Source organism: Musca domestica, unplaced genomic scaffold, assembly GCF_030504385.1.
Source record: "Musca domestica strain aabys unplaced genomic scaffold, Musca_domestica.polishedcontigs.V.1.1 42, whole genome shotgun sequence".
NCBI lineage: Eukaryota > Metazoa > Arthropoda > Insecta > Diptera > Muscidae > Musca > Musca domestica.
The window spans coordinates 2,795,204-2,817,087 of NW_026712329.1; the positions used below are offsets into that span (position 1 = coordinate 2,795,204).

Sequence of the window (21,884 nt, forward strand, 5' to 3'; positions counted from 1 at the left end):
TAGGTAATGATATAATATGATATAAAATTTCTACATAAGACAACATTGATATAACTTCCAATAAATTTATTTAAATTTAAACTTTTCTTTTAAAGATTCCTACATCCACTAAGTAAATAGTTACCCACATGTGCTGTAGATAAACATTTTATGTCCCTCACACCTCACTCATAAACCGTTAGCTTGTCCGTCGCCGCCATCCCCCTAAGGACATATCAAATGCATCATTAGCATCATACATTTTGAAGTACATGACGAGTCACTTGACAGCTAAGTGTTGGCGGCATTCAACAACATAAGTGACATTCGAAGATTTACGTCGTCCATTCAGGAAAGAACGCCGAGAGGACATGTTGCGCACAACTAAACTACAAACTGCTCATCCTATTGTTATAACAACAAAAACGCTAAGTTAGGCGAGAAATGCCCATGCATGGAAGAGAAGACAGGGTAATTGTGTTTTGTGTTACATTTTCCATATTGCGTTGGAAAATCTTTATTACCCCACAATATAATATGTGAAAATGTATCATTGGCAAATTTGGGGAGGTTTATCGTCACACAGTGGAGCAGAAAAGTAATCATTGCAATAATATTGTACGACAAATTTCACATTTTTATACCCTCCACCATACTATGGAGGGTATATAATTTTGTAATTCCGTTTGTAACTCCTCGAAATAGTCATGTCAGACCCAAAAAATTATATATATTCCTGATCAGCGTAAAATTCTAAGACGATTTAGCCATGTCCGTTCGTCTGTCTGTTGTAATCACGCTATCTTTTGAACAAATTGAGATAGAAGGCTAAAATTTTGCCAGTAGGCAGGTTAAGTTCGTAAATGGGCCATGTAGGTCCAAGTTATCATATAGCACCCATATAACGGTAACTCCCGATATTCGGTATTATAATGATTTTAGAGGCATTATTCGTCTTCGTATAGCCCTTATATAACGGTACCCCCCTCCCCTATATACGGTATTTTGATGATTTTAGCGACATTATTTACCGGAATCGTTTCAAAATTGGTATTTGAAGTTCGTAATGGATACTACATCCTAAGTCAAAAAATGAGCCATGTAGGTCCACGTCTTCATATAGCCCCCATATAACGGTACCCCCCGATATTCGGTATTTTGATGATTTTAGCGACATTATTTAACGGAACCGTTCCAAATTTGGTATTTGAAGTTCGTAATAGATACTGCAGCATAAAACAGAAAACGGGTCATGTAGGTCCACGTCTTCGTATAGCCCCCACATACCGTACCCCCCGACATTCGGTATTTTGATGATTTTAGCGACATTATTTACCGGAATTGTTTCAAATTTCGCATGTGAAGTTCGTAATGGATACTTCACCGCATGCCAGAAAATTGTCTGTGCAGGTCCACGTCTTCGTATAGCCCCCATATAACGGTACCCCCTATATTCGGTATTTTGATGATTTTAGCGACATTATTTACCGGGATTGTTTCAAATTTCGCACGTGAAGTTCGTAATGGATACTTCAACCCATGCCAGAAAATTGTCTGTGCAGGTCCACGTCGTCGTATTGGCATTTTTAAGATTTGAACAGAATTTTTAACGGATTTTATTTTATTTTTTTTTTGGAAATTGCCAAATTTGTACCAAATGGTGGAGGGTATTAAAAGTTCGGCGCGGCCGAACTTACAGCTTTTTTGCTTGTTTAAAATAATTTCTGGAAAAATCCTTTGGATTGTGAAAGTAGAGCTAAAAACATAAATTAGATTTATCGGCGGTTTAGAAGTTTATATAGCAAAGTAAATCCCCATCTCTACCATGTTTTTTGAAATTTTTAGAAAAATTTACTGATTTTTCAGGTGCTTTACAGGTCGCAATTATAGACCAATCGACGCGGAATTTAGAGTTTAGGGCTGGGCAGAAGACTAACATTTTGTTTGGTCATCGAACAATATATAGAGAAAATTTCCTCTAAACATCTATTATTTTTAATCCCGACGAAATCACAAATACATTAAAATTGCACTTCTGACCGTTGCAGTGATACTGATAGCCAAGATGTCGGGTACATAACAAAATAGATACAATCTATATTTACAAGAAATTGATTTTAGTTATTCCGCTTATAAGTCTGGAACCACCGGATTGATTTGAACAATTCTCACCAATTTTGAATGGTCTCTTGCCAGGAAAAGATTAAAATATAAGAAAAATCGCGTAAAAATACCCCAATAAAAATTAAATATTCCTCCTTATTTTTTATTTTGACTTACAATTTTGAATTGTATATTTTCAAAAGCTTTTCTACGCCCTAATACACTATGAGTTGAGGGTCTTCTATTCAGGTCGCAATTATCGTCCGATTTTTACGAAATTTAGCATGGAGGTAGAGTTTGGGTCAGAATAGAAGTATATCATTTTGAAAATGTATGTTTAGGGGTTCAAATGGACCAAAACAATATCATTTTTCTCACAAAGGTCACAATTAAAAGCCAATCGACACAGAATTTTGCATGAAGAGAGAGTTAACGACAAGGCATAAGTCTAGCATTTTGGAAATAGTTATTTATGTGTATTGTTGAAATATATGGCAAATACCTCGGTCAAAAACAAAAGGTAACATTTGTGCATTATTAAAAAAAAAAAAAAACAAGTAAAAAAGCTGTAAGTTCGGCCGGGTCGCACTTTGAATACCCTCCACCATTTTGAACGAATTTGGTTACTTTCAAAAAAAGTAAAATCCGTTAAAAATGATTTTAAAATCTTAAAAATACCGAATGTAGCCGTTATATTAGGGTATATACGACGATGTGGACCTGCATAGGCTACTTTTGTCATAAGCCATTACAATATTCAAATGTGAGTCTTGAAAAAAAAATCGACGAATAATGTAGCTAAAATCATCAAAATACCGAATATAGGGAGGTACCATGGAGGCTACACCAAAACGTGGACCTGCACAGACACTTTTCTGTCGTAGGCTGTAGTACACATTACAAACTTCAAATACCAAATCTCAAACAATTCCAGAATCATGAAAATACCGAATATCGGGTGGAACCGTTATATGGGGGCTATTCGAAGACGTGGACCTGCATACAAAAATTTTTGTCATCGGCTGTAGTAACCATTACGAACTTCAAATACCAAATTTGAAATAATTCCGGTGAATAATGTCGCTAAAATCTTTAAAGTACCGAATATCGGGAGGTACCGTGCAAAATTTTAGCCTTCTATCTCAATTCGTTCGAAAGATAGCGTGATTACAACGAACAGACAGACGGACATCGCTAGATCGTCTTAGAATTTTACGCTGATCCAGAATATATATACTTTGTAGGTTCTATTATATGTATTTCGACGAGTTAAAAACGGAATGACAAAGTTAATATACCCTCCATTGAATAATGGAATCGATAAAATTTTCAAAGGTATTTCCGAGCTCTATAAGCTATCATATCATTGTTGTCGAATGGATATTACGAATGTGAGGGACTTAAACACCATATCGCATGAAACATATATATGAAAGCTATAGCTATATCAGAACCGATTTTAGCCAAATTTGAAGCACTGGTTTATGAATGAATTCAGTCATAATTGCCAAAATTAAGTCCATTTGGGCTTATATTAGCCATTTGGTGATATGATATCGGATGATTGATATCGGGTAAAGATATGTATATGTAAGCAATAGCCTAATCTGAACCGATATCGATATAATTTGGCAGAAGTATTTCCAAACAGTGTCTGCTGTTCGGCACTAAACATCATTCTTCTGGAGTGCATATTACTCATGTGAGGGACTTAAAACCCCAAATCGAATGAAACATATATATGAGAGCTATATCTGAACCGATTTTCTTCAAATTTGATTTACTTCCTTCTAGACTGAATTCGGAACGATGCACCGAAATACAACCCGAAATTGGTTGAAGATGTATGAGAGCTATATCTTCATCCAATTATTATTAGATTAGTCCTTGGGACAAACAAATATTGTTTGCAAAATTTCATCTCAATCGGATAATAAATGCGACCTGCAGAATACATGGACTGACGGACGGACGAACGAACAGACGGATTGACAAGCATAAATCGACTCAGAAAGTGATTCTATGACGATCCTCAAAAGTAACTATGGGTCTATTTCGCTTCCGTTTGCTTGTTACAAACAAATGCACAAACTTACCACTATGTGGTGTAGGGTATAAAAAAACTAAATGTACAAATCTAATTGTAAACCGAAAATGAAAAAATTCCATGAAATTTAAAATACGACAAACAACAAAAAATATATATCATAAAAATATTTTTTAATTCACATTTCTTGTGACATTGCCGTTCTAGAGTTAAGGTTGTCGTAATATGGTGCCATCAGATATTCCATTTTTGGATTGTTTTAAAAATATGTTATGTCCGTAGTTGCATTCGGGACTGATAGCAATCAGAAAAAACTCAAGGATTTTGCTAGTCACAATATTTGTGGTTAATAAACATTTTACCTAATGTTCCGAACTTAATGCCATGTTTACGTTAGAATTTTTTGTAGGGTTAACCTATTTTGAGAGGATTTATTTGAAGTATAAGTAATGGATATGACAATTTTAATCCAAATTCAGTCGGTTAACCTATTTATATATAAACGTACTGTTAAATTGAAAACATTATTAACCTTGAAAGTTAATATGACTTCCCTGCCGAGAGTAGGAAACGAGTGATCCCAGTGCCGTCATATAAAAACTTGGATTCAATGTAATAGTAAATTTGTATTCACAAGATGATTTTTGGAGATAACCAAATTCTCAAATTTCTGTCTACACAACCAAAAAAATCTTCCCGTACCGGGAATCGAACCCGGGCCTTCCGGGTGAGAGCCGGATATCCTAACCACTAGACAATACGGGATAAATAAATGTGTTGATAAACGACTTTAAAACTTGCAAGATTTTATAAATTGCAACTAGCCACTAGCATTAGGTCTGTCTAAATATAAATATAAATGAACAAATGCAAAGCAACCAATTTTTAGTGTTTCTCTTAATTTCATCCATTTTTATTTTTCTACAGTCCGTTCGACATTATAGGCAGATATGTGGGCATGTAGCCATATATTTTCAAAAACACAAACACACATATCGCAGCACCATAGCGCTCAGATTTATACGACTTGTTTTCTTTATCTCTTTACGAAACAAGTAAGCACCGACTGGCAGCAGAGATAATTAAGTGCTCTTTGGCCAACACACTTGCTGATAAATAATTCAATTAGTCGGCACTTCATTTCTATGTTAATAATAGCAACAGCAGACATTATTAAACAAATTCATACGCATGAGACTTGATACACAGGTTTTTGTTTCACTTATGGCAGCGGGCTGCCACAAGTCAGGATGGCCGAGTGGTCTAAGGCGCTGCGTTCAGGTCGCAGTCTACTCTGTAGGCGTGGGTTCAAATCCCACTTCTGACAAACTTTATTTTGTTGATTTTTTTATTAAAAATAATTTTTTTTTCTGAAAATATATTCATGGCACATTAAAACACAAACTAGTGTAATCTTGTCCGGAGCCACGAGTGCATGCAAAACTTATTTTAAGTATAGAAACCTCCTAAAAATTCTTCGATTACCACCAAAAAAATGAGACAAAATGTATAACCAAAATTTCTAAGGCGATAGAAATGTTATTGGACTCGAGTTGTTTGTTTGTATTTCGCTTATTATAAAAATTAACAACGAAAAACGATTTTCCAATTATAATATCGAAAAAAATGCAAAATTAGTAGTTTCTTGCAGTTTCAGGAACAATTGTCCAAAAATAATGAAAATAAAATTGAATTGTGAACACGTACAATAGGATGGATTTTATAAAGATTTGCAGCAGATTTATCTCAAACTTCCGTGTCAAAAAAGTTGTATTCAAAAGGTGGGAAAATTTTCAGCACGTTCAGAAATAGTGCTGTACCATCACATGTAAAGTGGGATTCAATGGGCAGAGGAACTGGCCATGCCTATTTTGTAAAATAATATTATTTTTGGAAAGGAAATTTTGTGCGGAATTGTTACGGAATGGCTTTTCAAATGGAAAAATTAAATTTTTAGTGCAAAAATTGCAAATTTAAAAAAAAAATTGAAATATTGCATTGTATCACTGACTCATGAGTCATAGCCATTTAAATGAACACTGCATTAATTTGAAAATAAATTAAAATTTTTCCATGACGGTCAATGTTATTGTAAAGGGGTTTTTAGAAATTCGAACTTTACACTTTTAGAATAGGAACTATCATTGTATTTTTATTCAAAACTACACACACATACACAAAATGTGTACAGGGTTGCCCATATTCGACGGACCCATGTTTTTTTTTTTTTTTTTTTTGGGCCCATTCCAATCGACGAGGCTTGTCCGCAGGCAACATTCTTTGCGTCAATTTAATTTTGTACGGGAACAAATGCAAATCAATGCGAATAATCCGTTGTAAAGTGGACCGAGCCATGCCCAAATGCTGAGAACGGCGTTTTTGGGATGTTCTTGGGGACCTCTCAACACTGGCTCGTACGGCAGCGATATTCTCGGCCGATCGCCTTAGTCGACTTTTATATGGCCTCTTCGGATTAGTGTTCTTAGAAGGCGCACTTCTCACATTTTTTAATGTTTTAAAAGCACGTTGAGTTTTCACAATTGACTTCTTCTGTTGAATGTAAATTTCAACTATTTCAGAGAGCTCGCGTGGCGTGTATTGGTTCATGGTAAAAATCTGCTTGGACTGACGCTTCAAACGCGGTATGTCATTAAGCGATGTGACATCTCTGTCAAAAGTTATGGCGTTGCCAGATGGGTCCGTCGAATATGGGCAACCCTGTACATGATTTGACACAATTAGGGTCACCAAAAGAAAAAATTGTATTTAGGGGACAGCTTCGTTATATCTTCCGTAATGGTGCCAAGATAACTACTATTAGGCTTACATTCTGAAATGTGAAATGGAATCGCAGATGGTACTTTATCATTGATCGAGGTGCTTTATGCAATTCTAAAATATAGCATAAGTGCCACGTGACTGAAGAATAAGATGGGACCTTCAGATCACTTAAAATATACCGAATCATGAATTTGGTTGATCATCTTAGGATTACGCTAAGTGCATATTTCGTAAAATGATCTTAAATATCTTGCCTTTGAGAGAAGAGAAATGTTAGAAAGAGAAGCAAATGTTAGATTGACTTAAGTTGCGAGGTATTATTTTGGAACAAGGTTTAGGTTTCAGCTTAAAATACACTCATTGACGAGTCACTGTTTGTTGCTGATTTTGGTCCATAGGTATAATTTGGCTCAATTTCCTAAAAAACAAGTAAAATAGTATCAGTAGGTCTCGACGACAGATGTATACCCCCAGCCTTGAGTTATGATTTTTCAAAGTGTTGACCCTTTATGGGTGAAGTTCCGAAGCAGTTGGCCAATATTGACCAATTCGTATCTGACCTAAGACTGATATAAATAATACAATGGGCCAGATTTGGACTATATAGAGTACTTCCTATACTTTATATGAGATATGTGAAAATATTTGGAAATATGCGTGAGGTAACAGATATAGCAGACCGAAGTATATAATTTTTATAATTCATCTAATACAGATAAAAATATTGATATGTCCAAAATTTGAAGGAAATCGAACATTTAATTTTAATCATAAACATCGATAAATTACATATTCATATCAGATTTCTGGTTAAGAGACATATTTAGATATAGTTGTTAGGAATCGCCGACTTATTTCGCAAGTCATGACAGCTAAAAGTATTGAAAATTGTGAGTCTTTGTGGGTTAGGTACCAAAAGGGGTTCAAAGATATATATCATCTTCACAAAAGATTCTGCGTTAGCAAAAATATTTGGATGCATGAAATTTGAAGAGACTTGGATGCTTAGTTTGCTTTCTTTGAGCCTTTTGTTTTCAAAATCGTGAACCTTATGTGGGTAGGTACCAGAATAAATGGTCCAATCTCTGCCATCTTTATAATAGATTTGTGTTGATAGAAATATTGAGATGTGTCAAGTCTGAATGGAATCGGATGTTAATTTCGTGTTTTATGAGCTTCATGAATATTCAAAATTTTGACATTTTGTGGGGGAGGTACCAGAAGAAGTGACCCATATATTCCATCTTCACACCAGACCTTGATTAATAAAACTATTGTGTGTAATTTGAAGACAATCGGACACTTACATCATATTTTATAACAGTTATAATTATTTGTTGACCCTTTCTGGGGGAGGTACTGGATGGATGGTCCATTTTCGCACCTGACATAGCACTGATGCAAATATTGGAATTTTCAAGGTTATAATAACATAGGCACGTTTTGGTCGAATCATAGCCATAGAGGGCATTTGTCATTTGTCTGTCAGATTTATATGAAACAATGTACCATTATTACATTCTCAATTTGTATTTTCTATTAAATTATCATTTTCTATTAAAAAAAGTAACAAAAAATAAAGTTTGTCAGAAGTGGGATTTGAACCCACGCCTACAGAGTAGACTGCGACCTGAACGCAGCGCCTTAGACCACTCGGCCATCCTGACTTATGGCAACCCGCAGCCAAAATCGACGGACGATGTTGACGTTAATCAGGCAATGGAAACTAAAAATTGTGTGTTAGTCTGATAAAGACTAATAGCTATTAACCGTATATGGCGAACTCGACTCAAAAATTTCCTGAGACTGATTTCATGAAAACAGATAAGGGGTCTAAATCTATTAATTCGATGATACATATTGATGGAATAAAACATTCCACCAATATTTAAAACAAGTAAAAAAACGAAACGAATTTGGAGATTTTCAAAAAAATAACACTCGTCAAAAATTCTGTTAAAATCTTAAAAATACCGAATGTAGCCGTTATATTAGGGTCTATACGGCGACGTGGACCTGCATAGGCAACCTTTGTCATCAGTCATTACAATATTCAAATGCGAAAGTTGAATAAAAACAAGTTAAAAAGCTAAAAGTTCAGCCGGGCTAATCTTTGAATACCCTTCACCATTTGGAACGAATTTGGCAATTCTGTTAAAATCTTAAAAATACAGAATGTAGCCATTATATAAGGGTATATACGACGACATGGACCTGCATAGGCAACTTTTGCCATAAGCCATTACAATATTCAAATTCGAAACTTAAGAAAAAATCGGTAAATAATGTAGCTAAAATCATCAAAATACCGAATATAGAGAGGCACCATTACATGGGGCTATACAAAAACTTACACAGTCTTAGGCTGTAGTATCCATTACGAACATCAAATACCAAATGTTAAACAATTCCGGTTAATAATGTCGCTAAAATCATCAAAATACCGAATATAGGGAGGTACCGTTATGAGGGATCTATACGAAGACGTGGACTTGCACAGACAATTTTTTGTCTTAGGCTGTCATATCCATTACGAACTTCAAATACCAAAGTTGGAACAATTCCAGCAAATAATGTCGCTAAAATCATCATAATACCAAATATCGACAGTTACCGTAATATGGGGGATACACCAAAACGTGGACCTACATGGCCCATTTTCAATTCCAAAAGTCCTGCTTACATAATATACATTTGAGTAAAATTGTATTAACCTACTTCCTTTCGTTCGGAAGCTAGAGTAATATCCACAGACGGACATACATCGCTAAATCGATATTGAATTTTATGCTGATCAAGAATATATACACTTTGTGGGGTCTAAAATGTATATTTCCAAGGGTTACAAACGGAATGACAAACTTAATATACTATGTATGGTGGAGGGTATAAAAATATTCAAATTGAATTTTTTATAAAAAGTTGTAAAAATATAGGACAAGCCCAAGGAAGAGACGAAGAAGTTGTGGGGTCAATTTAAATCGCAACGACAAAATTTGTTTTCATCACCTTGGTAATATCAACTTAATATTTAAATAGCAACCCTCGAACAAAGTCCTACACCTTTCTTACTTCTACCTTACATACTTACTTATTCACCAATTCTAAGATTCAAACCCCCCAAAAAACGTTTATGTGTTAAGCACATACATCAAATTTCACAGATCATATCTAATAAACATTAGATCTCATATGAAGATGTGATGTATCGGTCTACTTCAGGGTCAAAATTCTGTTAATTATAATTTTTTTCATAAAATGCGAAATTATTCCCCTCCTTCAAAAAAGAATTGCTCACAGAAGTTATCAAATTATGAAACTTTTTTAATTGTTTTATGGTTTGTAAAAGAAATGATAATGAGAACATGAGGCGTTTTTTAATGTGCCCATGGAAGAATGATGGCATAGGCAACCTTTGTCATCAGTCATTACAATATTCAAATGCGAAAGTTGAATAAAAACAAGTTAAAAAGCTAAAAGTTCAGCCGGGCTAATCTTTGAATACCCTTCACCATTTGGAACGAATTTGGCAATTCTGTTAAAATCTTAAAAATACAGAATGTAGCCATTATATAAGGGTATATACGACGACATGGACCTGCATAGGCAACTTTTGCCATAAGCCATTACAATATTCAAATTCGAAACTTAAGAAAAAATCGGTAAATAATGTAGCTAAAATCATCAAAATACCGAATATAGAGAGGCACCATTACATGGGGCTATACAAAAACTTACACAGTCTTAGGCTGTAGTATCCATTACGAACATCAAATACCAAATGTTAAACAATTCCGGTTAATAATGTCGCTAAAATCATCAAAATACCGAATATAGGGAGGTACCGTTATGAGGGATCTATACGAAGACGTGGACTTGCACAGACAATTTTTTGTCTTAGGCTGTCATATCCATTACGAACTTCAAATACCAAAGTTGGAACAATTCCAGCAAATAATGTCGCTAAAATCATCATAATACCAAATATCGACAGTTACCGTAATATGGGGGATACACCAAAACGTGGACCTACATGGCCCATTTTCAATTCCAAAAGTCCTGCTTACATAATATACATTTGAGTAAAATTGTATTAACCTACTTCCTTTCGTTCGGAAGCTAGAGTAATATCCACAGACGGACATACATCGCTAAATCGATATTGAATTTTATGCTGATCAAGAATATATACACTTTGTGGGGTCTAAAATGTATATTTCCAAGGGTTACAAACGGAATGACAAACTTAATATACTATGTATGGTGGAGGGTATAAAAATATTCAAATTGAATTTTTTATAAAAAGTTGTAAAAATATAGGACAAGCCCAAGGAAGAGACGAAGAAGTTGTGGGGTCAATTTAAATCGCAACGACAAAATTTGTTTTCATCACCTTGGTAATATCAACTTAATATTTAAATAGCAACCCTCGAACAAAGTCCTACACCTTTCTTACTTCTACCTTACATACTTACTTATTCACCAATTCTAAGATTCAAACCCCCCAAAAAACGTTTATGTGTTAAGCACATACATCAAATTTCACAGATCATATCTAATAAACATTAGATCTCATATGAAGATGTGATGTATCGGTCTACTTCAGGGTCAAAATTCTGTTAATTATAATTTTTTTCATAAAATGCGAAATTATTCCCCTCCTTCAAAAAAGAATTGCTCACAGAAGTTATCAAATTATGAAACTTTTTTAATTGTTTTATGGTTTGTAAAAGAAATGATAATGAGAACATGAGGCGTTTTTTAATGTGCCCATGGAAGAATGATGAGGTTGGAATGAAGTGTGATTTGTGGAATCAATTTGAATTCCAACTCAAAAAATGCTGTTTTCATAATTTCAACCTGAATTTTGTGACTGATAAACGGTTCAGAATCAAAAAAATTCAATTATTTAGTTTTCCAAGTCGAGTGTAACGATGATGCAAATCATACACTTGACTGCGCAAAAACTTTTGGTGCGACATCTGTTAAGAATCGATAATGAAATTACGCATTGTATACATTCATAAGTATGCAACAACGAAATCTAAGAAATATGAAGGTTTAATACTATGTAGAGCTTTCAACATAGACTAATGAACATACCCAGCGAACTATCGAGTTCGGTCCGATTTCAAATCGAAAGTCGGATAAAACTTTCAATTTCGGATGCGTATTCGGCCCCACTTCTGACCGAAATTGATATGGAGTGGTTGACGTGTTGTCGAACGAAAATCTGAAATTTTAGACGACTTTCGTACCAAAGTCTGACCGAACTTAAAAGGTCAGTTATGAGAAACTAACTGAAACCGGTGCGCCTCGCAACCTCTTTTGTTTTAATATGCATTCAAAAATTCGTATAGAAATATTTGTTGGTTTAAAAAAAAAAAAAAATAAAACGAATTCAAAATTTTAAAAAACGTAATTATTGTAATGCTTTAATGCGTAAACAAACATATAGATCGGTCTACCAACGCGTGAACATGCCAGGAATAGCTGACCATGTGAAAAGCGGGAACATGCCAAGCGTTCAGGAAACTGCAATCTTTTGAAGATGAGTAGCATTTCTGTTGCAATTAGAGAATTCGAGGTTGCAACATACATCCCTGAAATATTCGTATCCACAATTAAATGGTTGTGTGTGAATTTCATTGGAATTAGACTTACGTATCGTGTTTTGTTGCATACAATACGTGAAACCGGCCGAAAATATATATGGGAGCTATATCCAAATGTGTGTTCGATTCCAATGAAATTTGGAATGTGCGACGGGATTTCATCAGAAAATACATTTGTCAATTTATATTGAAATCGGTACAGCTATATCCAAATCTGAATCGATTTCAATATAATTTGCCAAATTATTTTTGTACCAAATTTAGTCACTCATGCCGAATTTCATTGAAATCGTGTTTGTGCATTAAATATGTGCAATCGGCCGAAAATATATATGGGAACTATATCCAAATCAGAACCGACTTGAATATAATTTAACAAATTTATTTTTGTACGAAAATTAGTCACTCATGCCAAATTTCATTAAAATCGGACGTACGTATCGTGTTTGGTGCATAAAATATTATATGGCACCTATATTCAAATCTGAACCGACTTCAATATAGTTTGATAAATTTATTTTCTGATCAAATCCCGTCACACATTTCAAATTTTGTTGGAATCGAACATACATATCGTGTTTAGGGCATCAAATAAACAAAATCGATCGAAAATATATGGGAGCTATATTCAAATCTGTACCGATTTCAATATAATTTGGCAAATTTATTTTTTAAAAACTTCCGTCACTCATCCTAATTACATTGCAATCGAACATACATATCGTTTTTGGTGCATCAAATACATGAAATCGGTCGAACAAATATATGGAAGCTATATCCAAATCTGAACCGATTTCTATATAATTTGGCAAATGTACTTTTTGATCAAATCCCGCTACTTATTCCAAATTTCATTAAAATAGAACATACATATCGTGTTTAATGCATCAAATATATGAAATCTGGGAGGTATATATAAATCTGAACCTTTACAATATAAATTGGCAAATTTATTTTTATTCCAAATTCCGTTACACATTCCAAACTTGGATACTGTATTTGTAATCGATCGATCCCTGACATTACGAAAAACTATTTCGCATTTATTTCATTTCCAATGTATAAGCACATAACCCCTCGTAGAGAGAGGGAGAGGGAAAGAGAGAGAAATTCACTGGATTTATTTTCTTTTTTGTCCATCTATAACCACAGAAGAAAAAAACTCTAAAACAAGAAAAAATCCTTAAACAAATTACTCAGAATTCGAACCTGCATCGGTCAGACGATTCAGACAAAACTTCAGATTTTAAGCAGACGTGTTGGACGTCCGACATTTGGTTCGCTGGGTATATACGGTGAGAGCTTTCATTGTCGATTCCTAACAGATGTCGCGCCAACAATTTTTGCTCGGTCAAGTGTGTGATTAAAATGGTCAATACAAACTAATTAAATTTTTAAGAATTACAATTATTTATTGGAATATTTCTCCCTGTTTTCCATTGCCCTATTTCAGTTGATTAATATCCTACATTTGTTTATATTCCTAGCTTTTTAGATTTGAGTGACTTGAGTATTTTCACTCTAACCCCTAAAACGATAGGAACGACATCTTCTGTTTACTTGGTCTACATATTCATTACTCTATGCTTTCAATATAAACAGCTTTTTGTCTAAGAGATAATTCCAGGTTAAGAGAGAAATATTTAGGTTTGCAACATATCGCCAGGTGTTAAACAAGGATGAAAAAAATACTAAAGTACAAGAAACGTGTTACATTCTTTCCAAAAGAATTTGTACGTATGACTGCTTCTTAAAATTTTAATAAATAAAAATGATGGGATTAAACAAACGTTGGATGGGACCTACTTTCTGATACTAAACAACATATATTACAACCAGTAAGGAAAGCTCAAAAGTCGAGCGGGGCCGACTATATGATACCCTACACCACTATGCATATTTAGTAGAGCTCTCGTAAAAAGGTTTATACAGGGCATTTCAGAGCTCTATGAGATATTTGGTACAAAATCAAAATCTATCTAATTCTATCGTGCATTTTACGAACTATAGCTATCTCTGAACCGGGTTTCTCCAAATTTGACGTATTAGCTTCTAGACTGAATTCGGTCTTATGTACGAAAATTCATGCCATTTGGGCTGATATTGGCCATTTGATGCACAATTAACACGAAATCGGTTGAAGATATATATGGGAGCTATAGCTATATCTGAACCGATTTTTACTAAAATTGGTGTACTTGCTTCTAAGCTGGTTTCGGTCGGATTTGCCAAAATTGATGCTATTACGGCCATTTGGTGCACAATTAACCCGAAATCGGATGAAGATATATATGGGAGCTATATCCAAATCTGAACCGATTTCGATAAAATTACAAACAGCTATTTCTGGGCTGTATCTTTTATCTGGTACCAAATATCATTCTTGTGAAGTGCATATTACGAATGTGAGAGGCTTAAAGATCAAATCGGATGAAAGATATATATGGGAGCTATAGCTATATCTGAACCGATTTTCTCCAAATTTGATATACTTGCTTCTAGGCCGAACTCGGTTGGGTGTGCCAAAATTCAGGTAATTTGGACTGATAGTGAACATTTGGTGCACATTTAAACCGAAATCGGATGAAGATATATATGGGAGCTATATCTAAATTTGATCCGATTCTCACCAATTTCAATAGGGTTCGTCCTTGGGCCAAAAAAATATTGTTTGGAAAATTTCATCTCAATCGGATAATAAATGCGACCTGCATGCATGCACAAAGGCATAATACCCTTACCACTATGTGGTGTAGGGTATAAAAATGCGAAATTAGAAAAAATTACTGCTGTCATTTTAAGTCAGTCGTCCGACAGTTGTTAAAATTATTTCAGTGACAGCTCATTTTGTTGTTTGCAAGCGTACAAAAGCATTTTGGTGAGAATTTTCCAGAAAAAAAGTTATTCGTGATGAAACTCAAGCGTGATAGTGACTATCGTTAGAGCACTCCAGTATTTAAATGTGAATAAATCATTTGTGTCTCGTACCATCGCTCGCAACCGTGATACTGGTAGCGTAGTCCGACGTCAAGGAAGTGCACGGAAGAAAACAGCAATATCTGCAGAAAAGTTTCGAAAAGTAAAGAAGCGATTTGATCGAAACCCGCGTCGCAGTGCCCGAAAAATGGCTCGTGAGCTGAACATATCGCAATATTCCATTCGTCAAATATTAAAAAATGAGCTCGGGGTAAAGCCATTAAAATTTCAAAAACTGCAAGGACTTACACCGCAACTAAAAGAAAATAGACTCAAAAGAGCTAAAGATTTGCTTCGCTTGGCCATCAAAACTCAAGCGCCGACCATGGTGTAGGCCGCCGATGGGTCGCTCTCCGCTCGTATTAATCGACCATGACATCAGAATAAATGCAGAATATTATCGCGAAAATATTCTGGAGGGTGGATTAAAGCTTTGGGAACGCGAACATTTTGGCCGCAGAACTTGGACATTCCAACTCAGCACGCTCCACCCAAGAATGGTTACAAAATGAGGTTCCTCGTTTCATTTCCGGCGCACAATGGCCACCAAAATCTCCGGATACCAATCCGTTGGACTATTGTGTCTGAAGTATTTTAGAAAAAATACCAAAATGTCGATCACCTCAAGGAAGCGCTTCGACTGGAATGGGCCAAAATACCGCAGAGCAACATTCGGGCAGCGTGTGATGGATTCATTGGCCGTTTGAAGGCCATAATTCGTGCCAAAGGTGACCAATTCGAACAAATCTAAACTTATTTCATTCATTCAATAAAATTAAAAAAAAAAATATATAAAAATTATGGCGTTTGACTTTGTTGCAGTTTTTTTTATCTCACCCTTTATTATAATACATAAATGGCATTAGTGTGATATAAATTTGTTTTTTGTAATGTAAAATAATTTTTGTAAAAAAATATTGGAAATGCCTAAAAGTGTGCTACTTAAATTTTATTTTTTAAAGAAAAAATGAGACTGAATTTAGAGAACATCTGTCATTTTCTGACAGATATATACCGTTAAACACATGTTTAGTCTCATATTTAAAGTTACTATTACATTAAATTTTGTAATTATCGTAGCATAATTTTATGCGGTGTAAAAATGTTTAAACAATGTCCAGTACACTTTTACTATATTTATTCTACAATATAAATATATTAATTTATACAATACTGTATAGCTTTTTTTCACTTGGTACGAGAGGGTTTATCTGAACCGATTTTCAGCAAATTTGAAGTACTTCTGGGCTGAATTCAATCGGATGGGACGAAATCCATTCGATTTGAAGGAATATTACACATGATGAAAATATATATAGAAGCAATATCGGAATTGGAACCGATATTCACCAAAATTGCCAGACGTACTTATCGACGAAACTTGGCCGCGTGTGCTAAAATTAATTTGAGTGGGGCTGATATTACGCATTTGGTGCATAAAACTTATCAAATCGGACGACGCAATATATGGGAGATATATCCAAATCGGATCCGATTATCATCATTAAGATTTACCTAAAAATATACTGTGATTTGACGTGTAAACTAGTCTTGAATGTTTAGAATACACAAATATTATTTAGCATAAGTTGCACCTTTTGACTTGAAATTCGCTGCCTGTTTGAGTTCTCACCATTTGTACAAAATTTCGTACAATTTCCCCAAGAATTTTTCAACCCCTCACAATTCGGAGCAAAGAGAACGAACCCTTCGATTTTCAAACAACTTTCTCTAACACAAAAGCACAACAAACACAAAATACTTTGAAGTCGGGTTGCGAGTAGTGAGTTCTCTTTGCCAATTCGGAGATGAGTACAACAATTGTTTCGTTTGTGTTTTTTCAATGCCACCATTAGACTGGGGGAGCACCACTGTTTCACGGCACAGACTGTGCGCTGATTGTCAATGGTGCTGCGGATGGAGCAAAAATGATTCCTAAGCTGATTGCCAGTATTCAGTATAGCGGTAGACGAGGAGGAATTGAGTAAGCGCGCGCGTCACGAATAATAAAAACGAAAGTAAGAAAATATATACGGAAACAATCAGACACACACACACATGAACGTATATACTCAATTCCAGGGCATTGTGGTGGTCCTTTTTACGTTACGGGATATAGGATATAAAATGAAATAATATCACAAAAATTCAAGTGCTCAGATACACATGAATATGTAATCAAATTAAATTAGAAGTGTCGAATAAAGTGAGTCTGAAAGCAAAAAAAATTAAAATTCTCAAAATTAAAAAAAAAACAAAATTGTTGTTCAATTGATTGCTGATAAATTTGTGAAAAACAAACACAGGAAACACACACACAAACGCTGTCATCATTGCGACCAACCACACTTATTTAGCAGCCTCATGCCGTTTTGATAACAATCTTAGCTTCAGGTTTGTGGAAAACATTATGTGAAATTTGAAAAATTCATATAACAGTAACAAAAACAATAACACCAACAAAAACAACAACGTAAATAAACAACAACATTCCATTGGATGGAAATCACGTGAACTGTTATTTTGGAGTAGATTGTAAATCGGTGGATGATGCCGCCGTTGGCATCATTCAATACAGCAGCCCAGCTACCCCCACAGATGACGTCTTTATGTCATGCATTTCACTTGAGATACAACAAACCTCTCTCCCCTCGACTCCGCCTAAATCATCACAAATAATACCCCACCAATATTCTGATTCCCAAACTGGGGTAAACTTCATGGATTAGGGAGGGGGTGGTGGTTTTGGACGGTAAAAGCTTGTGTAAACAAAGTCGAAGGGAATATTTATTTCTCGTTTGGAATTTCCATTATCTAAAATACGATGAGCTCACAGATCGAAGAATAATAAACAGTTTTATTATTATTTTTATTATTAATCTTCTACACTTAAGTGTGCTAAAAGTGCTAATTAATCGAATGTCGGCAGCACTCAAACAGACGCGGCACTCATCAGACGTATTCACATCCAGCCATGTTGCCGTTAATACCTCTCCAACCACCGAACGTTGTCAGCCAACCCACTGATCAGCCTGGCTATCAGTAGAACACCTCTTACTCGGTGTTTGGTTTGACCTTTTTGTGGTTTGGTCCGTTGTGGCTTCTCCCCTTAATTACAGCAACAACAACAACAACACCACTTGATATCTATTACGACAGTAAAAAAAGGCAATGTAAACAAAAACTAAAACAACAGCAACAATAAAATAATTTAATCGAATCAAATCAAATGCACAGCTATGTATGTATGTATGTTTATATGTAATCGTCGAAAATAAAATTTGTATAACAGCGCAGACAGGACAAGGCCGCGACTTGTGGGTGGTCAGGGAGAAGGAAATAAAAATCCGAATAAGATAAAATCAATTTAGTGTGGCTTAAGTCGAATTTTTATACTTTCAGTATTCAGGCTATTTGATAGGTCAACACGTGCCTCATCAAAATAACGGTTTGAGAACCTAGATCTCTTTAGATCCGTTCCAGGAGATTTAGAGTCGATCTAGCGGTGCCCATCCGTCAGTATGTCTGACTATCTGGCTGTTGCACAAGGTAACTTTCGAAGGGAGTATCCGATTTGGTCCAAACATGGTACATCATAATAAATATTATGGTTAACCTTAGATCGAGTTCGGAGATGGGGAAAATCGATTCACTCCTTCTCGTACCTCCCCCACAACAATTTTGAATACCCATGAAGCTCCCGAAACGCGAATGTACATCTGATTCCTTTCAAACTCGGCACATTTCACTATTTATATCGGTACAAGATCTGTTGTAAAGATCGTATATATCGGATCACTCCTTCTGGTACCTCCCTCACAGAGAGTGAACATTTTGAATAGTTATGGGATACAGATCAGCGATTTTCATCGAAATTCGAGTACCTCAATATTTTTGTTAACTATACATCTATTAGATATTTCGGTCCACGCCTTCTAGTTAATTTTTTGACTGACAATTTTTCCTATAAAATTGTAAATAAGTGTCAAATTTTTTTTGTACCCCCCACCATAGTATCGAGGGTATATGAAGTTTGTCATTCCGTTTGTAACACCTCTAAATATACATTTTAGACACAAAGTATATATTCTTGATCAGCATAAAATTCTATGTCGATTTAGCGATGTCCGTCCCTATGTCCGTCTGTGGAAATCATTCTAGCTTCCGAACTAAATGAAGTAGGTTGATAGAATTTTACTCAAATTTATATTATGTCTGCAGCACTTTTGGCATTGAAAATGATACATGTAGGTCCACGTTTTGGTATAGCCCCCATATAATGGTACCTCCCAATTTTCTGTATGTTGGTGATTTTAGCGACTTTATTCACCGGAAATGTTTTAAATTTAATATTTGAAGTTCGTAATGGATGCTACAGCCTAAGACAGAAAACTGTCTGTGCAGGTCCACGTCTTCGTATAGCCCCCATATAACGGTACCTCCCGATATTCGGACATTATTCACTGGAATTGTTTGAAATTTGGTATTTGGAGTTCGTAATGGATGCTACAGCCTATGACAGATTTTAGCTACATTATTCACCGATTTTTTTTATGTTTCGGATTTGAATATTGTTATTGGCTTATGGCAAAAGTTGCCTATGTAGGTCCACGTCGTTGTATTAACCCCAATATAATGGCTACATTCGGTATTTTTAAGATTTTAACAGATTTTTATATTAGATATTATTTAGATATGAAATGGACAATATTGGCCCAAACCAGTAAAGAAGTGTAAAAAGTCGTGCGGTTTTATAATACCCTCCACCACTATGTAGAGCTACCCGTAACAAATCAACGATTATATTGGGAGGAAATCATATCCAACTTTGAATCGACTTCCGCAAAATAGAGTACATAGTATGACATCAAGAAGGATTAAATTGAGAACAAGTAAAAAAAATTAAGTTCGGCCGGGCCAAACTTTTAATACCGTCCACCTTAGGGTAAAGGAAACATTAGAAGAAATGTGGCGAAAACCATCAAAATACCGAATATCGGGAGGTACCGTCATATGGGGGCTACATCAAATCATGGACCTATACATACAATGTTTCGCCAACGGAGCTAGAACCCATTATGGCTACAAATACCAATTTTCAGACAAATCCGAGAAAAAATGTGGCAAAAATCATCAAATTACCGAATGTAGGGAGGTACCGTTATATGGGGGCTATACCAAAACGTGGACCTATAATTACAATGACTCGCCACACGAACTGGGACACATTATGATCTACAACTACCAATTTTCAGAGTAAATCTTGAAAAAAATGTGTTAAAAATAATCAAAATACCGAATATTGGGAGGTACCGCTATATGGGGGCTATACCAAACCATGGACCCATACATGCAATGTTTTGCCACACGCACAGGGACCCATTATGACCTACAAGTACCAATTTTCAGACAAATCCGTGAAAAAATGTGGCATAAATAATCAAAATACCCAATATCGGGAGGTACCGTTATATGGGGGCTATACCAAAACGTGGACCTATAATTACAATGACTCGCCTCAACGAACTGGGACCCATTATGATCTACAAATACCAATTTTCAGACAAATCCGTGAAAAAATGTGGCATAAATCATCAAAATACCCAATATCGGGAGGTACCGTTACATGGGGACTATACCAGAACGTGGACCGATATATCTCATTTTCAATACCATCTATCCTAGACACAATACAAATAGCTCTGCTAAATTTTGGCGCTCTACGTCAAATAATGTGGGCTGTATCGTGATTTCAACAGACACACAGACGGACATCGTTAAATCGACTTAGAATTTTATGCTGATTATGAATATATATACTTTATGGGGTCTACGACGAATATTTAAGGATGTTACAAACGGAATGACAAAGTTAATATACCCTCCTTTCCAAGGTGGAGGGTATAAAAATATATTGTTGAGCAGTAGATATAAAGGGTGAGATAAAATACTGCAACAAAGTCAAATAAAAGCCAAAATGTCGGAAATAGCATCAAATTTTAGAATAAGATTAGATTTATTCAAAATTAATATAACGACTGTGTTACAATGAAAAGTAAAAAAGTCGAAGTGTTATTCTACCATGATAAAAAATCTTCCCTCAAAATACTCACATATTATATCCAATAATTCTTCAAATTGAATGTTTAAACAACTTTAGTAGTGTAGGTCTTATAATTTACAGGCTTCCTTATTTTGATCCTATTCCGAAATTTACTGACGTGTTATTCCCTCTCAACACGGAGAGTGCAAATCGATAAATATTTTGGCTGTAAACACAAGCGTTATTCTCACTGACGATTATGACAACATAACACTTCATAAATTCATTTACAACGCCATTCATTTACAAACATAACACAGTACGTCACAGAGACTCACAC

The 21,884-nt window shown here is 35.1% G+C and overlaps 1 protein-coding gene and 3 non-coding genes across 6 annotated transcripts in view; 2 read left to right on the forward strand and 2 right to left on the reverse strand.

Annotated features, from left to right (window-relative positions):
• Positions 1-4,822: 4,822 nt before the first annotated feature.
• Positions 4,823-4,894, reverse strand: TRNAE-CUC (transfer RNA glutamic acid (anticodon CUC)). Its single transcript has one exon. It is a non-coding gene; the product is annotated as a tRNA-Glu (tRNA).
• A 479-nt stretch (positions 4,895-5,373) lies between these two features.
• TRNAL-CAG (transfer RNA leucine (anticodon CAG)) lies at positions 5,374-5,456 on the forward strand. Its single transcript has one exon. It is a non-coding gene; the product is annotated as a tRNA-Leu (tRNA).
• A 3,038-nt stretch (positions 5,457-8,494) lies between these two features.
• On the reverse strand, positions 8,495-8,577 carry TRNAL-CAG (transfer RNA leucine (anticodon CAG)). Its single transcript has one exon. It is a non-coding gene; the product is annotated as a tRNA-Leu (tRNA).
• Positions 8,578-17,391: 8,814 nt separating this feature from the next.
• Positions 17,392-21,884, forward strand: part of LOC101900464 (serine/threonine-protein kinase D3) — a 74,389-nt gene continuing 69,896 nt past the window's right edge. For 2 of the 3 annotated variants that reach the window (XM_011297928.3, XM_059127053.1), the window contains exon 1: positions 17,413-17,895. The gene's annotated coding sequence lies outside the window, so the exon portion shown is untranslated. Of the gene's footprint in view, positions 17,896-21,884 lie in introns of all 3 variants that reach the window. The other variant, XM_059127052.1, reaches the window with a different exon arrangement.